Source organism: Mustela nivalis (assembly GCF_964662115.1).
Source record: "Mustela nivalis genome assembly, chromosome: 9".
Classification (NCBI taxonomy): Eukaryota; Metazoa; Chordata; class Mammalia; order Carnivora; family Mustelidae; genus Mustela; species Mustela nivalis.
The window spans coordinates 6,204,996-6,230,059 of NC_139028.1; the positions used below are offsets into that span (position 1 = coordinate 6,204,996).

Here is a 25,064-nt window from a genome sequence, read left to right on the forward strand (position 1 = left end):
GTAAGGTTAGTCTGGCAACAGGGGTATTTGGGAACTGCCCATCTCCTGCTAGAAGAGCTAGAGAAGACCCCTTCCGGAGAGACCACCAAGAGAGGAGAGCAGTAGGTGCTAATGATGAAGAATATTTTAATCAGGGGCGCCTGGGTGGCTCAGTGGATTAAGCCTCTGCCTTCGGCTCGGGCCATGATCTCAGTGTCCTGGGATTGAGCCCCGCATCGGGCTCTTTGCTCAGCAGGAGCCTGCTTTTCTATCTCTCTCTGCCTGACTCTCCGCCTACTTGTGATTTCTCTCTCTGTCAAATAAATACAGAAAATCTTTAAAAAAAAAGAAAAGAATATTTTAATCAGCAGAGATGGTCAAAATGACAAAGTTCCATGATCAGAGTAAACATATGGGATTTAAAAATAAAAAATAAAAAAATTTTTTTGAAAGGACTTTTCTTTAAAGGAATTTAAACAAAAGACCTTTTTAAGAGACAGTTGGCTGTTTAAACCCAAAGTACAACTCACTGAGAGAATCGCCGCATTATTTATTGGGGTAGAAAGGACCTCGAATGTAGAAAGACCCATTCTGCAGAGGAAAAAATAGAATCACTAACAGGCCTCATGCCTTGCACAGCCAGTGGCTAGAATACCTACCCCATCATACCCTGTGCTAGAAGGCCACTAGAACCATTTCAACTATGTTAGTTTTTCTTGGAAGCCAACAAGTGTTTGCCCAGTTAAGAGCGCGGTAACAATCAGTCAAGTTATGGTATAATGATTGTCGATATCTTTAAAAGCCTTGTCAAGTTCCTTTTTGAGTAACCCTCACCCCACCCTTAGAGAAATTTATCTGTGGTTCACCTCTTTGAAGTACCTCATTGTTGTTCCACATTTACCATAGCCGAAAAACAAACAAACAAAAAAAAAAGCTTTTTATTAACAAAGTGTTCAGAAGGGGGCGCCACTGTAAACAATGAGAGTTTTCGCTGCCCGGACAATTTTGTTGCAGAAACAGCTGAAAGCAATCAGGTCAGACAGAGCCAAGGGCTGGAGGGATTTTTAAAATGACAAAAACCGAACCAAATCTAACCAAAACAAAAATCAAAACCAATGGCCAAGATTTCAAGTTTGCTACTAAAGGTATGACATTCTCCTAAGACATGCGAGTGACTTGATCACTTTATTTATATATTTATATTTGAAGAAGAAGGAACTATTTGATGCAGCAAATCCACGTTGGTTAAAAATTACCAGATATGGGGGCTCCTGGGTGGCTCAGTGGTTTAGGCCTCTGCCTTCGGCTCAGGTCATGATTTCAGCGTCCTGGAATGGAGCCCCACATCGGGCTCTCTGCTCAGCGGGGAGCCTGCTTCCCCCCTCTCTCTCTGCCTCCCTCTCTACCTACTTGTGATCTGTCTGTCAAATGGGTAAATAAGATCTTTAAATAAAGAATTACTAGATGTGAAATACATCGAGGGTATGGGAAGGAAAATGATTTCACCTGATCGGACTAGGAAGTGGTTGAAGCCTGAATTAAAGTGCCACAAAAAGAGTAGAGACCTGGGAAATATATGGGGTAAAAATCCCTAGAAAAACAGCAATAATAACTGGCTGCTCTTTATTGATCCAGATCCTGCGGTAGGCAAAGAAGAGCTGGTTTTAGCCAGAGGATGATCTCCGTTTGTCTTCATGATCTGGCATTTCCTGCAAGCCAGGCATGGGGCTCTGCACTAGAGCTGCAAATGCTGGGGGCCCTCATTGTCCCTTTTCTCTTCTCAGGGGGACAACGGGCATGTCCATGGTGCAGTGTGACAGGCTTTACCACAGGGAGATAATAGACTGCCAAGGGTAGGTGGGAGCTGGGAAAAGCCACTTAGGAACAGATTTTCAAGGGAGGTGATAGACAAGGGCAAAGCGAAGAATGAGGATGAGTGTGTCAAGTTTCAGAGTGCCAGGAGGCAGCACAGTGCATTCGGGAAACTACAGCAAGTTCATGACAACCGACAGCTGATCTGGCAGCGTCACCTGTGGATGGAGGCTGAGCCCCGGGGTTAACACTGGGGGTGAGATCGTTTGTATACTATGGCGAGGAGGTGAGGTACTACACTGTGGGGGCACAGGGAGCTACCGGAGGATTTCAAATATCAGAATCGTAACCATAATAGAGTATTTCATTGCATCCTAGCTTTCATCAAGTGTAAGATGCACTATAGTTTATGTTCGACTAAGAAAGAGAAATGCTGTCAGTTAAAGTAGGATATGTCATCAAGTGCAAGGTGAGTGCCACCTTAAGAGATATTAAAATGGGGGTGGGGGAACAAATCTTAGAACAAGTAAATTGTGGTAGTAGAATAATTAAGAAAGATCCAACACTTGGATCAACTAAAGAAGTGATTATTGCTTACCATGTGCCCCAAACTATATTAAGTCCTAGAACAAGAGACGTGCTCATCTTGAAGCCTTGCAGCTGTTAGACCCAAGGTACAGAGGGCAGTAGCCAACGACCAGCAGGCTCCAAGTGCCATGTGAAGACTCTAAGAGCAACTGCCTTTGAAAGAGAAAACGGTTGACAGTGGGCTTTCTGAGGTAGAGAATTACTAGCTGGGAAAGTAGTAAAATTGACACAGAATCGGAATTGATGCCCCTACATGACAGAGTTGGTGAAACTTCCCTTCTCAGAGATCTTGAGGCACCTCAGAAATGAATTTTTCATTTTGGACAGAACATTCAGGATAAATATGATCTGTTTGAATTCCTGGTTTCTCATTAGGACAGTTTCTTAGGCTTCACTGGCAGAAGAAAAGGGTTTTGATAATCCAGGGTAAATCCTGACAAAAGCAAAGCACGGTATCTATGAAAAACTAACCCCTCAGAGGAGAACAACAGATAAAGGGCCAGGCCTACCTGACCCTGCAGGATAGGTAAGGTTAGTCTGGCAACAGGGGTATTTGGGAACTGCCCATCTCCTGCTAGAAGAGCTAGAGAAGACCCCTTCCGGAGAGACCACCAAGAGAGGAGAGCAGTAGGTGCTAATGATGAAGAATATTTTAATCAGGGGCGCCTGGGTGGCTCAGTGGATTAAGCCTCTGCCTTCGGCTCGGGCCATGATCTCAGTGTCCTGGGATTGAGCCCCGCATCGGGCTCTTTGCTCAGCAGGAGCCTGCTTTTCTATCTCTCTCTGCCTGACTCTCCGCCTACTTGTGATTTCTCTCTCTGTCAAATAAATACAGAAAATCTTTAAAAAAAAAGAAAAGAATATTTTAATCAGCAGAGATGGTCAAAATGACAAAGTTCCATGATCAGAGTAAACATATGGGATTTAAAAATAAAAAATAAAAAAATTTTTTTGAAAGGACTTTTCTTTAAAGGAATTTAAACAAAAGACCTTTTTAAGAGACAGTTGGCTGTTTAAACCCAAAGTACAACTCACTGAGAGAATCGCCGCATTATTTATTGGGGTAGAAAGGACCTGGAATGTAGAAAGACCCATTCTGCAGAGGAAAAAATAGAATCACTAACAGGCCTCATGCCTTGCACAGCCAGTGGCTAGAATACCTACCCCATCATACCCTGTGCTAGAAGGCCACTAGAACCATTTCAACTATGTTAGTTTTTCTTGGAAGCTAACAAGTGTTTGCCCAGTTAAGAGCGCGGTAACAATCAGTCAAGTTATGTTATAATGATTGTCGATATCTTTAAAAGCCTTGTCAAGTTCCTTTTTGAGTAACCCTCACCCCACCCTTAGAGAAATTTATCTGTGGTTCACCTCTTTGAAGTACCTCATTGTTGTTCCACATTTACCATAGCCGAAAAACAAACAAACAAAAAAAAAAAAAGCTTTTTATTAACAAAGTGTTCAGAAGGGGGCGCCACTGTAAACAATGAGAGTTTTCGCTGCCCGGACAATTTTGTTGCAAAAACAGCTGAAAGCAATCAGGTCAGACAGAGCCAAGGGCTGGAGGGATTTTTAAAATGACAAAAACCGAACCAAATCTAACCAAAACAAAAATCAAAACCAATGGCCAAGATTTCAAGTTTGCTACTAAAGGTATGACATTCTCCTAAGACATGCGAGTGACTTGATCACTTTATTTATATATTTATATTTGAAGAAGAAGGAACTATTTGATGCAGCAAATCCACGTTGGTTAAAAATTACCAGATATGGGGGCTCCTGGGTGGCTCAGTGGTTTAGGCCTCTGCCTTCGGCTCAGGTCATGATTTCAGCGTCCTGGAATGGAGCCCCACATCGGGCTCTCTGCTCAGCGGGGAGCCTGCTTCCCCCCTCTCTCTCTGCCTCCCTCTCTACCTACTTGTGATCTGTCTGTCAAATGGGTAAATAAGATCTTTAAATAAAGAATTACTAGATGTGAAATACATCGAGGGTATGGGAAGGAAAATGATTTCACCTGATCGGACTAGGAAGTGGTTGAAGCCTGAATTAAAGTGCCACAAAAAGAGTAGAGACCTGGGAAATATATGGGGTAAAAATCCCTAGAAAAACAGCAATAATAACTGGCTGCTCTTTATTGATCCAGATCCTGCGGTAGGCAAAGAAGAGCTGGTTTTAGCCAGAGGATGATCTCCGTTTGTCTTCATGATCTGGCATTTCTTGCAAGCCAGGCATGGGGCTCTGCACTAGAGCTGCAAATGCTGGGGGCCCTCATTGTCCCTTTTCTCTTCTCAGGGGGACAACGGGCATGTCCATGGTGCAGTGTGACAGGCTTTACCACAGGGAGATAATAGACTGCCAAGGGTAGGTGGGAGCTGGGAAAAGCCACTTAGGAACAGATTTTCAAGGGAGGTGATAGACAAGGGCAAAGCGAAGAATGAGGATGAGTGTGTCAAGTTTCAGAGTGCCAGGAGGCAGCACAGTGCATTCGGGAAACTACAGCAAGTTCATGACAACCGACAGCTGATCTGGCAGCGTCACCTGTGGATGGAGGCTGAGCCCCGGGGTTAACACTGGGGGTGAGATCGTTTGTATACTATGGCGAGGAGGTGAGGTACTACACTGTGGGGGCACAGGGAGCTACCGGAGGATTTCAAATATCAGAATCGTAACCATAATAGAGTATTTCATTGCATCCTAGCTTTCATCAAGTGTAAGATGCACTATAGTTTATGTTCGACTAAGAAAGAGAAATGCTGTCAGTTAAAGTAGGATATGTCATCAAGTGCAAGGTGAGTGCCACCTTAAGAGATATTAAAATGGGGGTGGGGGAACAAATCTTAGAACAAGTAAATTGTGGTAGTAGAATAATTAAGAAAGATCCAACACTTGGATCAACTAAAGAAGTGATTATTGCTTACCATGTGCCCCAAACTATATTAAGTCCTAGAACAAGAGACGTGCTCATCTTGAAGCCTTGCAGCTGTTAGACCCAAGGTACAGAGGGCAGTAGCCAACGACCAGCAGGCTCCAAGTGCCATGTGAAGACTCTAAGAGCAACTGCCTTTGAAAGAGAAAACGGTTGACAGTGGGCTTTCTGAGGTAGAGAATTACTAGCTGGGAAAGTAGTAAAATTGACACAGAATCGGAATTGATGCCCCTACATGACAGAGTTGGTGAAACTTCCCTTCTCAGAGATCTTGAGGCACCTCAGAAATGAATTTTTCATTTTGGACAGAACATTCAGGATAAATATGATCTGTTTGAATTCCTGGTTTCTCATTAGGACAGTTTCTTAGGCTTCACTGGCAGAAGAAAAGGGTTTTGATAATCCAGGGTAAATCCTGACAAAAGCAAAGCACGGTATCTATGAAAAACTAACCCCTCAGAGGAGAACAACAGATAAAGGGCCAGGCCTACCTGACCCTGCAGGATAGGTAAGGTTAGTCTGGCAACAGGGGTATTTGGGAACTGCCCATCTCCTGCTAGAAGAGCTAGAGAAGACCCCTTCCGGAGAGACCACCAAGAGAGGAGAGCAGTAGGTGCTAATGATGAAGAATATTTTAATCAGGGGCGCCTGGGTGGCTCAGTGGATTAAGCCTCTGCCTTCGGCTCGGGCCATGATCTCAGTGTCTTGGGATTGAGCCCCGCATCGGGCTCTTTGCTCAGCAGGAGCCTGCTTTTCTATCTCTCTCTGCCTGACTCTCCGCCTACTTGTGATTTCTCTCTCTGTCAAATAAATACAGAAAATCTTTAAAAAAAAAGAAAAGAATATTTTAATCAGCAGAGATGGTCAAAATGACAAAGTTCCATGATCAGAGTAAACATATGGGATTTAAAAATAAAAAATAAAAGAATTTTTTTGAAAGGACTTTTCTTTAAAGGAATTTAAACAAAAGACCTTTTTAAGAGACAGTTGGCTGTTTAAACCCAAAGTACAACTCACTGAGAGAATCGCCGCATTATTTATTGGGGTAGAAAGGACCTGGAATGTAGAAAGACCCATTCTGCAGAGGAAAAAATAGAATCACTAACAGGCCTCATGCCTTGCACAGCCAGTGGCTAGAATACCTACCCCATCATACCCTGTGCTAGAAGGCCACTAGAACCATTTCAACTATGTTAGTTTTTCTTGGAAGCTAACAAGTGTTTGCCCAGTTAAGAGCGCGGTAACAATCAGTCAAGTTATGTTATAATGATTGTCGATATCTTTAAAAGCCTTGTCAAGTTCCTTTTTGAGTAACCCTCACCCCACCCTTAGAGAAATTTATCTGTGGTTCACCTCTTTGAAGTACCTCATTGTTGTTCCACATTTACCATAGCCGAAAAACAAACAAACAAAAAAAAAAAAAGCTTTTTATTAACAAAGTGTTCAGAAGGGGGCGCCACTGTAAACAATGAGAGTTTTCGCTGCCCGGACAATTTTGTTGCAGAAACAGCTGAAAGCAATCAGGTCAGACAGAGCCAAGGGCTGGAGGGATTTTTAAAATGACAAAAACCGAACCAAATCTAACCAAAACAAAAATCAAAACCAATGGCCAAGATTTCAAGTTTGCTACTAAAGGTATGACATTCTCCTAAGACATGCGAGTGACTTGATCACTTTATTTATATATTTATATTTGAAGAAGAAGGAACTATTTGATGCAGCAAATCCACGTTGGTTAAAAATTACCAGATATGGGGCGCCTGGGTGGCTCAGTGGTTAAGCCGCTGCCTTCGGCTCAGGTCATGATCTCAGGGTCCTGGGATCGAGTCCCGCATCGGGCTCTCTGCTCAGCAGGGAGCCTGCTTCCTCCTCTTTCTCTCTGCCTGCCTCTCTGCCTACTTGTGATTTCTCTCTGTCAAATAAATAAATAAAATCTTTAAAAATTACCAGATATGGGGGCTCCTGGGTGGCTCAGTGGTTTAGGCCTCTGCCTTCGGCTCAGGTCATGATTTCAGGGTCCTGGAATGGAGCCCCACATCGGGCTCTCTGCTCAGCGGGGAGCCTGCTTCCCCCCTCTCTCTCTGCCTCCCTCTCTACCTACTTGTGATCTGTCTGTCAAATGGGTAAATAAGATCTTTAAATAAAGAATTACTAGATGTGAAATACATCGAGGGTATGGGAAGGAAAATGATTTCACCTGATCGGACTAGGAAGTGGTTGAAGCCTGAATTAAAGTGCCACAAAAAGAGTAGAGACCTGGGAAATATATGGGGTAAAAATCCCTAGAAAAACAGCAATAATAACTGGCTGCTCTTTATTGATCCAGATCCTGCGGTAGGCAAAGAAGAGCTGGTTTTAGCCAGAGGATGATCTCCGTTTGTCTTCATGATCTGGCATTTCCTGCAAGCCAGGCATGGGGCTCTGCACTAGAGCTGCAAATGCTGGGGGCCCTCATTGTCCCTTTTCTCTTCTCAGGGGGACAACGGGCATGTCCATGGTGCAGTGTGACAGGCTTTACCACAGGGAGATAATAGACTGCCAAGGGTAGGTGGGAGCTGGGAAAAGCCACTTAGGAACAGATTTTCAAGGGAGGTGATAGACAAGGGCAAAGCGAAGAATGAGGATGAGTGTGTCAAGTTTCAGAGTGCCAGGAGGCAGCACAGTGCATTCGGGAAACTACAGCAAGTTCATGACAACCGACAGCTGATCTGGCAGCGTCACCTGTGGATGGAGGCTGAGCCCCGGGGTTAACACTGGGGGTGAGATCGTTTGTATACTATGGCGAGGAGGTGAGGTACTACACTGTGGGGGCACAGGGAGCTACCGGAGGATTTCAAATATCAGAATCGTAACCATAATAGAGTATTTCATTGCATCCTAGCTTTCATCAAGTGTAAGATGCACTATAGTTTATGTTCGACTAAGAAAGAGAAATGCTGTCAGTTAAAGTAGGATATGTCATCAAGTGCAAGGTGAGTGCCACCTTAAGAGATATTAAAATGGGGGAGGGGGAACAAATCTTAGAACAAGTAAATTGTGGTAGTAGAATAATTAAGAAAGATCCAACACTTGGATCAACTAAAGAAGTGATTATTGCTTACCATGTGCCCCAAACTATATTAAGTCCTAGAACAAGAGACGTGCTCATCTTGAAGCCTTGCAGCTGTTAGACCCAAGGTACAGAGGGCAGTAGCCAACGACCAGCAGGCTCCAAGTGCCATGTGAAGACTCTAAGAGCAACTGCCTTTGAAAGAGAAAACGGTTGACAGTGGGCTTTCTGAGGTAGAGAATTACTAGCTGGGAAAGTAGTAAAATTGACACAGAATCGGAATTGATGCCCCTACATGACAGAGTTGGTGAAACTTCCCTTCTCAGAGATCTTGAGGCACCTCAGAAATGAATTTTTCATTTTGGACAGAACATTCAGGATAAATATGATCTGTTTGAATTCCTGGTTTCTCATTAGGACAGTTTCTTAGGCTTCACTGGCAGAAGAAAAGGGTTTTGATAATCCAGGGTAAATCCTGACAAAAGCAAAGCACGGTATCTATGAAAAACTAACCCCTCAGAGGAGAACAACAGATAAAGGGCCAGGCCTACCTGACCCTGCAGGATAGGTAAGGTTAGTCTGGCAACAGGGGTATTTGGGAACTGCCCATCTCCTGCTAGAAGAGCTAGAGAAGACCCCTTCCGGAGAGACCACCAAGAGAGGAGAGCAGTAGGTGCTAATGATGAAGAATATTTTAATCAGGGGCGCCTGGGTGGCTCAGTGGATTAAGCCTCTGCCTTCGGCTCGGGCCATGATCTCAGTGTCCTGGGATTGAGCCCCGCATCGGGCTCTTTGCTCAGCAGGAGCCTGCTTTTCTATCTCTCTCTGCCTGACTCTCCGCCTACTTGTGATTTCTCTCTCTGTCAAATAAATACAGAAAATCTTTAAAAAAAAAGAAAAGAATATTTTAATCAGCAGAGATGGTCAAAATGACAAAGTTCCATGATCAGAGTAAACATATGGGATTTAAAAATAAAAAATAAAAAAATTTTTTTGAAAGGACTTTTCTTTAAAGGAATTTAAACAAAAGACCTTTTTAAGAGACAGTTGGCTGTTTAAACCCAAAGTACAACTCACTGAGAGAATCGCCGCATTATTTATTGGGGTAGAAAGGACCTCGAATGTAGAAAGACCCATTCTGCAGAGGAAAAAATAGAATCACTAACAGGCCTCATGCCTTGCACAGCCAGTGGCTAGAATACCTACCCCATCATACCCTGTGCTAGAAGGCCACTAGAACCATTTCAACTATGTTAGTTTTTCTTGGAAGCCAACAAGTGTTTGCCCAGTTAAGAGCGCGGTAACAATCAGTCAAGTTATGGTATAATGATTGTCGATATCTTTAAAAGCCTTGTCAAGTTCCTTTTTGAGTAACCCTCACCCCACCCTTAGAGAAATTTATCTGTGGTTCACCTCTTTGAAGTACCTCATTGTTGTTCCACATTTACCATAGCCGAAAAACAAACAAACAAAAAAAAAAGCTTTTTATTAACAAAGTGTTCAGAAGGGGGCGCCACTGTAAACAATGAGAGTTTTCGCTGCCCGGACAATTTTGTTGCAGAAACAGCTGAAAGCAATCAGGTCAGACAGAGCCAAGGGCTGGAGGGATTTTTAAAATGACAAAAACCGAACCAAATCTAACCAAAACAAAAATCAAAACCAATGGCCAAGATTTCAAGTTTGCTACTAAAGGTATGACATTCTCCTAAGACATGCGAGTGACTTGATCACTTTATTTATATATTTATATTTGAAGAAGAAGGAACTATTTGATGCAGCAAATCCACGTTGGTTAAAAATTACCAGATATGGGGGCTCCTGGGTGGCTCAGTGGTTTAGGCCTCTGCCTTCGGCTCAGGTCATGATTTCAGGGTCCTGGAATGGAGCCCCACATCGGGCTCTCTGCTCAGCGGGGAGCCTGCTTCCCCCCTCTCTCTCTGCCTCCCTCTCTACCTACTTGTGATCTGTCTGTCAAATGGGTAAATAAGATCTTTAAATAAAGAATTACTAGATGTGAAATACATCGAGGGTATGGGAAGGAAAATGATTTCACCTGATCGGACTAGGAAGTGGTTGAAGCCTGAATTAAAGTGCCACAAAAAGAGTAGAGACCTGGGAAATATATGGGGTAAAAATCCCTAGAAAAACAGCAATAATAACTGGCTGCTCTTTATTGATCCAGATCCTGCGGTAGGCAAAGAAGAGCTGGTTTTAGCCAGAGGATGATCTCCGTTTGTCTTCATGATCTGGCATTTCCTGCAAGCCAGGCATGGGGCTCTGCACTAGAGCTGCAAATGCTGGGGGCCCTCATTGTCCCTTTTCTCTTCTCAGGGGGACAACGGGCATGTCCATGGTGCAGTGTGACAGGCTTTACCACAGGGAGATAATAGACTGCCAAGGGTAGGTGGGAGCTGGGAAAAGCCACTTAGGAACAGATTTTCAAGGGAGGTGATAGACAAGGGCAAAGCGAAGAATGAGGATGAGTGTGTCAAGTTTCAGAGTGCCAGGAGGCAGCACAGTGCATTCGGGAAACTACAGCAAGTTCATGACAACCGACAGCTGATCTGGCAGCGTCACCTGTGGATGGAGGCTGAGCCCCGGGGTTAACACTGGGGGTGAGATCGTTTGTATACTATGGCGAGGAGGTGAGGTACTACACTGTGGGGGCACAGGGAGCTACCGGAGGATTTCAAATATCAGAATCGTAACCATAATAGAGTATTTCATTGCATCCTAGCTTTCATCAAGTGTAAGATGCACTATAGTTTATGTTCGACTAAGAAAGAGAAATGCTGTCAGTTAAAGTAGGATATGTCATCAAGTGCAAGGTGAGTGCCACCTTAAGAGATATTAAAATGGGGGTGGGGGAACAAATCTTAGAACAAGTAAATTGTGGTAGTAGAATAATTAAGAAAGATCCAACACTTGGATCAACTAAAGAAGTGATTATTGCTTACCATGTGCCCCAAACTATATTAAGTCCTAGAACAAGAGACGTGCTCATCTTGAAGCCTTGCAGCTGTTAGACCCAAGGTACAGAGGGCAGTAGCCAACGACCAGCAGGCTCCAAGTGCCATGTGAAGACTCTAAGAGCAACTGCCTTTGAAAGAGAAAACGGTTGACAGTGGGCTTTCTGAGGTAGAGAATTACTAGCTGGGAAAGTAGTAAAATTGACACAGAATCGGAATTGATGCCCCTACATGACAGAGTTGGTGAAACTTCCCTTCTCAGAGATCTTGAGGCACCTCAGAAATGAATTTTTCATTTTGGACAGAACATTCAGGATAAATATGATCTGTTTGAATTCCTGGTTTCTCATTAGGACAGTTTCTTAGGCTTCACTGGCAGAAGAAAAGGGTTTTGATAATCCAGGGTAAATCCTGACAAAAGCAAAGCACGGTATCTATGAAAAACTAACCCCTCAGAGGAGAACAACAGATAAAGGGCCAGGCCTACCTGACCCTGCAGGATAGGTAAGGTTAGTCTGGCAACAGGGGTATTTGGGAACTGCCCATCTCCTGCTAGAAGAGCTAGAGAAGACCCCTTCCGGAGAGACCACCAAGAGAGGAGAGCAGTAGGTGCTAATGATGAAGAATATTTTAATCAGGGGCGCCTGGGTGGCTCAGTGGATTAAGCCTCTGCCTTCGGCTCGGGCCATGATCTCAGTGTCCTGGGATTGAGCCCCGCATCGGGCTCTTTGCTCAGCAGGAGCCTGCTTTTCTATCTCTCTCTGCCTGACTCTCCGCCTACTTGTGATTTCTCTCTCTGTCAAATAAATACAGAAAATCTTTAAAAAAAAAGAAAAGAATATTTTAATCAGCAGAGATGGTCAAAATGACAAAGTTCCATGATCAGAGTAAACATATGGGATTTAAAAATAAAAAATAAAAAAATTTTTTTGAAAGGACTTTTCTTTAAAGGAATTTAAACAAAAGACCTTTTTAAGAGACAGTTGGCTGTTTAAACCCAAAGTACAACTCACTGAGAGAATCGCCGCATTATTTATTGGGGTAGAAAGGACCTGGAATGTAGAAAGACCCATTCTGCAGAGGAAAAAATAGAATCACTAACAGGCCTCATGCCTTGCACAGCCAGTGGCTAGAATACCTACCCCATCATACCCTGTGCTAGAAGGCCACTAGAACCATTTCAACTATGTTAGTTTTTCTTGGAAGCCAACAAGTGTTTGCCCAGTTAAGAGCGCGGTAACAATCAGTCAAGTTATGTTATAATGATTGTCGATATCTTTAAAAGCCTTGTCAAGTTCCTTTTTGAGTAACCCTCACCCCACCCTTAGAGAAATTTATCTGTGGTTCACCTCTTTGAAGTACGAGGCACCTCAGAAATGAATTTTTCATTTTGGACGGAACATTCAGGATAAATATGATCTGTTTGAGTTCCTGGTTCTCTCATTAGGACTGTTTCTTAGGCTTCACTGGCACAAGGAAAGGGTTTTGATAATCCAGGGTAAATCCTGACAAAAGCAAAGCACAGTTTCTATGAAATACTAACCACTCAGAGGAGAGCAACATATAAAGGGCCAGGCCTACCTGACCCTGCAGGATAGGTAAGGTTAGTCTGGCAACAGTGGTACAGGGGAAGTGCCCCTTTAGGTTGGCATGGACAAAGCCCTCAATCAACTTTCTGTGCCTTTGCGACAGTTATGAGAAGTTCTGGTAAGTCCCCAATTAATGAAAACAGTCTGCTCTGACGCCTGTTGTCCTCTTTGGCTTTTCTCTAAGAATTCTTTTCATCTGTTAGTTTGGTGGTACTGGTGGTTGTATTTTAACGGTTCATGGTTATAATATTCACCTTCAGAAGTGTTGTAAATGATTTTGTTTTTGCATATGCTAAAAACCTAAAAAAACATGTTCGAATTGAAGAAGACCTATTCTCAGAGTAGACAACCTTAAAATGTCAGGGGAGAGGAAGCATATTTCCAAATTCAACTTATTAATGCCACTTTGGTCATATGTAAGTGGTTTCTAACTTACGAATGACTTGTATTTTAACAGTTTGTAATCTTGTAAAGATCCCCCCCCACCGCATGTAAGCTACGTGTGGTTAGGTTCCTGGGCTGATCTACAAAAACTGTGTAATCCCTAATGGAACTGAAGGATAATATAAATAAAATGTAATACTTAATAAATGTTACATTTGCATGTTCTCTCAGAAAAATCTCTGTTGTGCGAATGGGACTCCCCACCTCTAAGCCATTGGGAATAGGAACTCCACCTGGGTGAACAGTGGAGGGGCAGTTGTGGCATCACTTCTAACAGAAAACTGTGCTGCCCTGTCTCCCCTCCGGCCCCCCTCCCCGTCTGTGTCTGGTGCCCTGACTTACGGCCTCTGTCCATTCTGATGCCCTGTCGTAAACTTGTCAAAAACAACACCATCCTTCCTTGTGTGTCTCCTCTAGCTTGAGTGGCCTCTTGCGTCCCTCCCCTAAGACAGTGCCTGCATCCTAGAGAGAATATAAAGAGAACATAATTTAAGGGAAGACACAGTACATGGTTAGAACCAAAAAAAATGTGAAGTAATGGAAATATCAGTGCTGAGAAGCCTAGGGGAGGGGCAGGCAGGAAAGAGTTCGTGAAACAGGTAAAAATCTTGAGTTGTGCCTTGAGGTAGCCAATACTTTCCATGGTTTATGTCTCATTTGAATTTTACAAAATCTTGTTAAAGATACTTTTCCTTGGAATGGAAGGGATTTTCATGGTTCGCTGTTGGATTCCACACCAGCCGCTGTGGGGCTCTCCCACTGCCTCCTTGGTGTGCCTCTTCCTCCCGGGGCCTCATAGTGGTGTTGTTTCCCAAGCCTAGCCTTCCTTTGGCCTCCCACTCTTCTCTCGAACCCCCTCCCTGGAGGCAGATTTGCTCTACTCACACAGGCTCCCGTCCCACCTCACCCCCTGCCATCACCATATACCCTTCCTTTTCCATGGCCTGTTTTTATGGCCACTTTGGTCCTTCTCAGCCACAGGCCTGACCTGCCTTTCTGGTCCCAACTCTGAAGCTGTTCTGTGAGATTCTCAGATCACTGAGGGATACGACTATATCTGTCTTCATTGCATCCCTGTAGGCTGCCACAATACTGACGTCCAGGAGGTGTTTCATAATGTTGATGAAGTGAATTAATTCACCTTCCTGTGGAATTTTTGTGATCTGCCTACTTCATTCTAGTTGTTTCTGTTAACCTTTGTTTTGGCCCTAATTCCTAATTATCTCTTTATTCATTAGCTTCTGGACATGTTTCTCTACCTCTGTGCTCTGCCTTTTTCTGGTCTTCTGTTCTTCATTCTTGATTCCTGGTATTTCCATACCCACATTTCATCATCATGCATCAGTGCTTTGACATTCTTTCGTTCTCCAAAATATGCAGAATCTAAAGACTTCATCTCAGTGAAGTTGGCCCTCCATTCCTATTTCTGCTTCTCTCCAGAAGGAAGCCTGCAGTGCACATGGCTGTGTGCCTGTCTGACCCTGCCCCTGAGTGTGTGTGCACTTACATCTGCTCCCCATCCCCTCCCCACCTCGGCAGCTGTGTACACATGGCTTTCAGAGTCCGATTCGAGCCCCGTCGCATTTCCAGACTCTCCTGTACTTTGCTTCATATTATCTGTTCTCCATTCTAAGCCCCCTCATCCCCATAACTTTCACTGTATATGTCATTCTTCTTCTAGCCATGCGACCCTGCCTTCGTGTCATTATGCCCCCAGGTCATGAGTCCCCTCAACAGTAACTGTGTCTGGTATATCATGTTTTTTTTTTTTTTTTTGTCAATATCTGCATAGTACTGGTGCACAGGTATTAATTTCTGTGGAATTGAATGAGATGTAGGAAATTGATAATGTGACAAAACAATGTCTGTAATACATTCTCTTTATTATTCTTTTAAAGAGTCTCAGGTCATCAGTCAGTGAAGGAATTCGGGCAGTAGATGAACGAATGTGTAAACAAGAGGACATAAGGAAGAAAAAGGTACCCTCCAGTAGATTTCTTATGCTGCATGCCAGTTGAAGCCCTCTCCTCTTGTCTCCGCGAACTTGTCAGCACTATTCAGCTTTTTTTCTTTTTTTTTAAATTTAGCTTTTTTTCAAAGCTCTCACGCATGTGCATTTTATGCATTATGTCACGTTATCTACCTGAAATAAGAAGACAGAATTTCAGAGGTACCCACACGATCTCAAGATCACCCACTTTTTCCAGAACAAGAAACAGTGATAACTGTTGTCAGTGCAGCGCTTGACAGTTAATGACTGTATAAATTGTCAGCGGCCCTGTAAAGAAAATAGGCCTATATTAGAGACTAGGGGAGAAGTGGGCTTTCCAAAGCAAACTCAGGATTCTGCCATAGGTTTGCTGTTATTTTCTGATCCTGTGTTCTTTATGTTCTGGTGTTCACTTTAATTTTTTTCAATTCCCAGTAGTTAGCATGCGGTGTTGGCTTAGTTTCAGGTGTGTGAGACAGGCAATGGCTCTGTACATCTGAGGGCTCACCCCGGGAGTGTGCCCCTTAGTGCTATCTCCAGTTCCAAGTGTCCCCGATATCATTCATGAGCATAACGATGTAGGGGCACAGCGGGCATTGGGAGTCTGGGCTTCTGACTCTCGCCTGCTGCTCTGTACAATGTTTTCTATGTGTATTATTAGCATATTTGTTAAAATCTCAGTGGGGAGAAGCCTGTTTGAGGGACCTTCTTTTAATTCGCCTCTGGATCTCCTCACAGCTTTTGTCCAAAGAATGCTTGTCGTGCGCTTCCAGACAAAACAGTAAGCTTTGTGAGAGCAGGGTGTATTTCTTGTTTTATTTTCTCGTGCCCCCCCCCACCCCCCGTTGGAATGAATATCGAGCTCCCAGGGGTGTTCATTATTATTATTATTTATTGAATGGATGACTTTGTATTTTTTTGTTCTTTAAGGATGAGAGTTTTCATAATGTCCCTCAACCTCTTTGATAATATTTGTAGTGTAAAAGGTCTTTAATGATTTGGTGCTTGGGCATATAGGTATATGCACATGTAAACTGAGAGGGCCAGTACAATCGGAAGCCAAAGTTAAAACATGAATAAAGGGCCATAAGAAAACAAATGGAGGGGCTCCTGGTGGCTCAGTTGGTTAAACGTCCGACTCTTGATTTTGGCTCAGGTCATGATCTCAGGATCATGAGATTGAGCCCCGCATTGAGCTCTGTGCTCAGCAGGATGTCTGCTCGAGATTCTCTCTCTCCCTCTGCCCCTCCCCTGCACGCGCACATGCAGTCTCTCTCTCTCTCAAATAAACAAATCTTTTTTAAGAAAATAGGAAAGAAATGCCCATAGAAAGATTCAGGATGGGGAAAAAAAGAAATAAGAGTATAGAATATGAGAAAGCAAAGTCTAGGGTTTTTTTTTTTTCCTCTATAAACTTGCAATAGAATATGGAAGTATGCTTATTCTAGAACTAAGATTTGCATTCTTGAGAATTCTGTGTTTCATAAAAATATTCAAAATATAGCATGCCCTATATATTTGAAGTTAACTTTTGGTCTTATATTTTCCTGCATTTAGCATGGGAAATAAAGATGATTAAGAGTAAAGATGGTGACGTTTTTTGTTTGCTTAATTTTTATTTTTATAGATGTGTGTGTTGAGGCTTATACAAGTTATTTGATCAGTGGAAAAGATTGAAAAAATCTTAAATTCACAAAGTTCGAAAGAAACCTCTGCACTAGAAGCAAGCAGGTAAGCATTTTTTTTTTAACTAAGTAGCACATAAATTAATACTTTACATCCAATCTAATTAGGCGGGGACGGCTTAGTTAGAATTCATTTCTGAACAAGAAGAAAATCCAGGTTTGTGGCTAGAATGTAGCTCCAGGAGAGTGGAGAGCATGAAATGGTAAAATCTATAACACGTTCCTATAAACGCTTTGGTTATAGACCACAGTTCCAACACGTCATTATGCTTGCAGTGTAAAAGTATATTTGGAATAACCTTCCCTGAGGACTAGCAAAGTCCTGTTGATCTTTAAGGCATACCTACCATTCATCTTGGTTTTTCTCCATCTCATTTTTTTTCCTAGACATGCCCAGAGTATTACCATTGATGTATTTTGCACCAGCATTATATTATTATGAAACAGTATAGGACATATCCAATTGAAATTTACAAACAGGAAAGGAAAAACTTATGAAATAGGAAAAAGATGATGGCTCTCTTTGTTACACTGTGATTGTCTTGTTCCCTTCCTGGTGTGAATTTTCAATCATCCAGGGTAGATGAGTGACTCAGAAAATGAGTAGTTAGGTCCTGTCAGCACTGTGAGACGCACAGTGGTGCAGTGGGAGTAGCCGGGGCTGGTCCTACACATACCAGCTGGGCTGCCTGCGTCAAGGTCACCTGGTGCCCTGAGTGCTCTGTTGTGTGACGCTAACAGTCCCTCCCCTTGCAGGCAGAGTTAGGTTTCTAAATTTTAGGAATTAAGGTTTTAGATTTGGAAGGAACTTGAGAGACCATATGCTCCGCATGTCTCATGATGGAGATTAAGAACGGACACATCCCAAAGGAAGCGATTCTCTGGTCCTAAGTCTCTGTCCCCTTTCACATCAAGGCATTCAACTAAGTGGTCAGCCTCCACTGTGCTTGTGTCTCTAGCCCATTGCACTCGTGCTACTGCCCCGTTCGTCCACACTTAGCAGACAGTCTGCACGCGGCCCTTCTGCAGCCCGTGTGTCTCCAGCGGCTCTGCTTCACTGCGGCCCTTGGCAGCGCCTGCAGCCCCTCCAGCCATGTCCACGTTCGGCCCCTGGGGAGCTGGCCCTCCAGTGTTCTTCCCGTCTTTGCTGTTGCTGCTGTGCTCATCGGATAGAAACACCTCAGTGAGCTCTGTGTCTACAATCCTGTCCCTTTGCAACACTGTCCTTGATAAACAGACATTGTGCACTTTCTTGCTCAGAATTACCTTGGAGGACTTTTTTCTCCAGAAGAGCAGCTCTGAGCTCTAGAGTCAGGAAAGCCAGAGCAGCGTCAGTGCACAGTAAATCCATCATGCTCTGCCAGGCCCAGAAATGCCGAGAAAAGGATAAATAGGAAATGCACATGGGATCAGTCAGTAGAGGTTGGGATTAGGCTTCTGCATTGGTCGTGCCAAGCGCTTGCCTTCCCTCCACACCAGTTCTGATGCTCTGGGATGGGGCACACCATGGCAGGTCTCCAGCGATTTTGGGTTTTCTTACAGTGTGTTTCCTTACTACCTGACTGCCCATCCTCAGATGTGGGATGCCTCATAGAGCCCAGCAGGGGCTTTGGGGCCTTTGTTGTGTGTTTTTTTTTCTTTCACTGTTCGACTTCCTTTTGAATGGGGTTGACGCTTTCTAATGTGGGGGGCAAGAGGGAAGTGTATCCAGTCCACTTGATGGCAGATGCACTGTGAGTGATTTCTCACCAGCTCCCGGAGCACCGAGCTTGCTCTTTCTGCCGTTGGGTAAATTTAAACTTGGAGTCCACTGCTCTGAGCGATTTCCCAGGTTGCTGCTAGGCGGTCAGTTTTAGCTGATTGAGGAGACAGCAGTAGTTGGTACTGGGGAGGTACTTGGGAGGGAGAATGAGGCAGGCAGAGAAGAAGAGGGGGCTTCGGGTATGAACGGTAGGACAGGGCAAGAGAGAGGAGGGGGTTAGAGAATGGGAGAAGAAGGGAGAAGAAGGGCACAAATGGGAGAGCCCGAGGAACGTGGAGGAATCATGCAGTTGTACCCACACTGACCTAAAATAGCTCCATCCCCTTGCCTGGGCCCTGTGGCCTGGGCCAGGCTGCGTCGGTGGCTTCTACGACCTCCCCGCTCCTCACCCCTTGCACTGGGGCCTGCTGCACAGACAGTTTGTCATGAAAATTGATGGCGTTCAGGTGCAGGTGCCTGAGCGCTGTAAGGCATGTGGGGCGGTGGGGGTGGCAGGTTTTTAACTTTGGGAATTTCATTTCTCTAATTGTCTCTACTAGCCCTCTCTGGACTAGACAGATTTTGGAGAGAATTGCCACAGAATTTAACCAGTTACACTTTCATGCTGTTCAGAGCAAAGGCATGCCTCTTCTGGACAAAGTAAGACCAGCAAGTGTTGGTTTCGATTTTCAATTTGCTGTTTGCGAATTTCCTGGATGATTTTGGTTTGACCTAGCATTGCCCCTGATAATTGCTACTCTACAGGATTTTGAAGCTAGCTTTGAATTCTTTTTTTTTCAGTGTCTCCTGCTTGGGACCCTGCTTCCATTATGTCACACTAGATAGATTTTGTGTAAAGACACAAGCGTAGTCTCCAAACTATGCAAGTAAAATTAATTCTGAATTTCATGTAACTTGACACATCATATGATGTAGTCAGAGTTCATTTATCCAAAGCCCTTGACTGGGTTTAAATGCACGTTTGTCAGATTTACTCCGTAGCTTAAGAGGCAAATAACTTTTTGTCATTCCGTAATTGTCTGAACTTCACTTTGATGAAGCCGACTTACTTTCAAAGAAATCATAGGGAGGGGACGCCTCAGTGGCTCAGTCAGTTAAGCCACTGCCTCTGGCTTGGGTCATGATCCCAGGGTCCTGGGATTGAGTCCCACCTTGGGCTCCTTGCTTGGCAGGAAGCCTGCTTCTCTTTCTGCCTGTGTCTCCTTGTGTGCTTGTGCTCTCTCTCAACAAATAAATAAATAAAAACCTTTAAAAAAAAAAGAAAGAAAGCAATCATGGGGAGAATAGATTCATTGTTATTCTCTAGGAAATGTTGGGATTTTAATCTTACATATATTCTGGTAGAATTAGAGGCTCGCTTTATATATATAACACATATGTATATAAATTATACACATATATTTGAGCTTTTAGAAACTGTGGTACCTGAACCTTCTTTCCTGGTCTCTCTGTTCTTGCAGCGTATAGCCCACATTACGGCCATGCTGCAGCAGTCCCTGGGAGGCCTGCTGCTAGAAGGGCTTCAGACTTCCAATGTGGACATCATACGGCACTGCCTCCAGACTTATGCTACAATTGACAAGACACGGGATGCAGAGGCGTTAGTCGGTCAAGTACTGGTGAAACCATACATGGATGAGGTTTGTGCCCCCATGCACCTCATTCCACAAACACAGAGCATCTAATCTGGCTTTGTTTCTTGACTGGGTGCGAGAGAGCTCAGGGCTCTTCCTTGAAGATGCTCTTAGTTCCTGATCTTCTGGTTGTAAGAAAAGGTTGGTCCCGCTTGGTGCCCATCAGCATGGCAGGAATCAGGCATGCGCTCTGGTCTCTTCCAGTGATGCCATAACTCAGGGATCATCTTAATTTAGTAGGGGTGAGGGACTTGCCTAGGAAGAAGGTACGGATCAGAACATTTTCAGGTCAATTTCCATTTCCATAAGTTATACGTTAATGAAGTTGCCGAAAAGCGTGACCCCACCAAGGCACCCGTGCCCACTGGAGGAGCTGGAAGACAGCTCTGTGCGCAGGGAAAGTCTGTGAGGGGAAGCGTCTTCGCAGAATTGATGTGGCCTAAGTCTTGAAGACCATGGGGGAGTTTGCCAGGCTAGGAAGGTGGGAGGGAGGGAATATTCAAAGATAAAGGGCTTTGAAGTGCGAGTTAGCCGGGTAGTACCTTAAGTCCAGAACTTGGTTACCCAGTGTTCTTGACCTATAAGGATACAGTAAAATACAGGGAGTCAGTGTATCCTGCCTCTGAGCGGCCGGAGTATGGGCTGCACCATGTGAGGCCGCCAGCAATCAGCAGCTTCCAACTTAGAGAGCGTCGGTTTCATCTAGTTCAAGCGGACAGAAGTCATGAAGCCAGTCTCAGCGTTTGAGGGCTTTCTTCCAGTCACCTGCCAGTGCGAGTGTTCTTTCTGTCTGGTAAGTATAAAGCTACCCACCATGACTTCAGGATGAAAGGCTTCCAGTTTTAAAACGAGACAGTATCCCAGTGATAGAAATGAAATTGAAGGATTAATTTCAGTAATCTTCTCAGCTTCATTAAGACTACTAAAAGTAAATGATCTGTCAGTTCTTTGTATGTATCCTATTATAGTTCATAGCTCTCTCTGTGGGGGTGAAAAAGATCACATTATTCTTTGTCACTAAATGAAAATATTTTAGTTATTTAATTTATGCCCTTTTCATTGAACTGAATCTAATATGCTAAATTGGGGAAGTACTTTACGTTTCCATGTCATTAAATGAACTGTGGCCACGTTTGTATTTTAAGTTTGTATGCTTGTCATTCACCTCCTGCAACTCAGCCTCACCAAAAAAAATTAAATACTAAAGCAAAATAAGATGTGTTTTCTTCCATCACTTTCCATCTCAGCCCTTTCCCTGTTCTGGAGACGGTAGAGGATAAGGCCAGGGTGAAGATGATACAGAGCTGTTGTCTGCAGATACAGTATTTTGCTTTTAAGCTCAGAAGGGAAGCAGATGAGTGTGTGTGATGTTTTAGCTTCAGGCCAGTCTCTGTCCCTCAGCCTCTGTGTCCCCCAGGGTTGGAGCAGTATTCCCAAATCCCAGGACCTAGATTTTCATGCCAATGTTACTTACCTCCTGTTTAGAAAGCATACTGAGTGGGGAGGAGGAAGGACGAAGTGCATTTTTAAGGTTTACACGATTCTTTTCTCTGTAGTGTATAGTTCATACTTCTCTTTTAGGTGCTTTAAAAACAAACAAAAACACAAACAAACAAACAAATAAATAAATAAAAATAAAACGCTCTTCCTTCTGCTAGGTGATTGTAGAGCAGATCGTTGAGTCTCATCCAGACGGCCTGAAGATCATGTATGCTAATAAGCTCCTGGAGTTCGTTCCTCACCACTGCCACCTTCTTCGAGAGGTCACAAGAGGAGCCATCTCAAGGTGACGTAAAATGCTGTGTATGCACCTGAGCTCAGTTTAGTGACCACCTGTCACCTCCTCATGTGCCGCTGATCCCTGGCTGTCCTGTCTGACCCGGGAACGTGGGAACGTGTGCTCTTCCCTATTTGTTACCAGTGCTGTGAGGCAGGTGTCACTTGCCTGGGTTTACAGGGAAGGGAATGAAGAGTGGGGACGTATCTCAATGGTGACATTTGTGTGACTCCAGAGCCTCTGCTTTTCTCTTGTCTATACTGTCTCCTTAACCAGGCTCAAAATCAAAATTGGTTTCCTTCCATTATTGTGATGTCATCATCGGTCTAGAAATACCAATTCATTTTAATTCAACATGTTTTATACTGATGGCAATTAAAGTCATGAACGGTTTTCCCTCCCTCTCTTATTTCATTTCCATGGCTTTCCAGTTCTGTTTCATGAATATCCCATTACCTTCCACCATCTCCATCATCCCAGTCCAGACCTTTGTTGCCTTTTGTTCGAGGGTAGCGGGCTCTCCCCACCTGGTCTCCCAGCTCCACCTGTCCCTCTTCATTGCAGCCCTCAGCTGTCCCACCTGCCCAGAGCTCTTCAGCCTTCCTGAGTCGCTCGTGGCTTCTCATCGCCCACAGAAGAGCATCCAGTCTTCCTGGTGTAACCTGTGACCGTTGGTGCTTGAGTCCTAGTGGTTCTCCGCTGTAGAACTCCCCCATACCACTATGGTTCCTGGCCAGACAGGAGCACTTGACCTTCCCTAACACACCTGGTACAGAAGATCCCTGACTTCACCTTGGTTCAGTTTATGGTTTTTTGACTTTTTATAATAGTGCAGAAGTAATATGCATTTAGTTTGGATCTTTTCCCAGGCTGGCGATCTACAGTAGGGTCCTCTTTTGTAATGCTGGGCAGGGGCAGCGAGCACAGCCCCCAGGCAAACCACGTGATCACGAGGGTCAGCAACCAACACACTTGAACCGTCCTGTTCTGGCTTTCAGTGCAGTGTTCAGTAAGTTACATGAGATACCAGACACTTTATTGTGAAATAGGCTTTGTGTTAGAGGATTTTGCCCAACTGTGCAATACTGTAAGTGTTCTCAAGACATTTAAGTTTGGCGGGGCTAAGCTCTGATGTTCAGTCGCTTAGGTGTTTTCCATGCATTTTCAACTAAAGAGATTTCCAGCTGAACAATGGGTTTATTAGAAGCCGAGGCCGTCATAAGCTGAGGAACATCTGTCTATTCTGTGCGCCTCTGTGTTTTCCTTCATTGCTTCCTGTCTCTTATTCCTTTGTCTTTCTGTTGATCTGTCACTCCACATGAAGCTCCAGTCAAATACAACTTCATTTTTTTTAGGTTATTTATTTATTTACTTATTAGAGAAAGCATAAGCAGAGGGGGAGGCAAAGAGTGAAGCAGGCTCCCCACTGAGCAGGGAGCCCGATGTGGGACTCAATCCCAGGACCCTGAGATCATGACCTGAGCCACCCAAGCGCCCCCAGGCTATGGTTATTTCAAGAAAAAGTCCTATTTGTGAATTCTTCATCTAGTGAAGATGAATTAAAATCAGAAAGTCAACTCTGCCACCTTTAAAAACCCAGGAACAGAAAAAAATTCCACGAGCAGATATAACCCTATCCACAATAAATCACTTTCAATCCAGTCCTGAAAACTAATACAGAGTAGGAAGAAAGCATTACAGAAAAATTTTGTTTTCATTAATCAAGCTGGAAAATAACGGGCCTTACATGAATGCCCTTTAGGAAGACAGTTCTTATAGTTTTATGTTGATAGAAACTCACATTACATTTGAAATGCATGTTAAAACCATGACTGTAGATTAACTACCACTTTCAGTCGTCAGAAGATGAAAAATGGTCAAGAGTCACCCAAACTGAATCCTGGTTCCTCCTGGAAAATGTGTTCCTAAATATTTTCCCCCTGAACTACTGTGCTCTTTCTGTATCTTACACAGCAGACACTGCGATGCACAAACACATCCAGAAGGCCTTTGAGGGCTGACAGCCTGCTGGAACAATGAGGAATTCACCTGGGTTTCTGCCTTTCTGCCGGGCCCAGAAAGTTCTGGGTAACCCAGGTGACGTGTCATGAGAATACATGTGTAGCTCACACCATATGTATTATCTCCTCAGGGTAGACACCAAAATCCATGTTCGTATATGAAAATCCGAGATGCGTAGAGAAATCAAGAGTGATTCTGTCATCTTGAAAGAAAAACACACTGTTGCGCTGCCACATGCCTCGTTTCTCCTTGAGTGACTGCAGGAAGTAGCAATTGCAGTCAGAAATCTCAGAAAGAAAAATTAGAGTAAGGGCAACACCTGAAGTTTATTCCTGAAAATACTTGGAGAACGACTGTGACCAATAAACCAGGGCTTAGTTCATGAGACTGTCAATGAGCTTATAACATCCCATGTCCTGGTCAAACCCTCATGTCTGGGAGATGGAGGGACGTCTTCATCTTCCAGAGCTACTATTAGGGAAAAAGGTGGAGACAATGCTGACTGAGTCCCTACTTCAGCAGGAGAGCCAAAAACACCTTGCCCCTCCATAATCCCAAATGAAAATAAACATCTCGGGGCGCCTGGGTGGTTTAAGCTTCTGCCTTTGGCTGGGATCAAGACCCACGTCGGGTTCTTTGCTCAGCGGGGAGCCCACTTCCCTCCTTCTCTCTCTGCCTGCCTCTCTGCCTACTTGTAATCTCTGTCTGTCAAATAAATAAAATAAATAAAATCTTTAAAAAAGAAAAGAAAAGAAACATCTCATTTTACTAGTGTGCAGCAGTGACTATGCAGGAGAAATTATTATTATTTTATTATTAGATGATATATTATTATTAT

The 25,064-nt window shown here is 43.9% G+C and overlaps 1 long non-coding RNA gene across 1 annotated transcript; it reads left to right on the top strand.

Moving 5' to 3' along the window:
- The first annotated feature begins 15,258 nt into the window (after positions 1-15,258).
- LOC309840842 lies at positions 15,259-20,438 on the top strand. The gene is made up of 3 exons (XR_014298820.1): positions 15,259-15,335; positions 19,333-19,441; positions 20,254-20,438. It is a non-coding gene; the product is annotated as an uncharacterized lncRNA (long non-coding RNA).
- Positions 20,439-25,064: the final 4,626 nt, after the last annotated feature.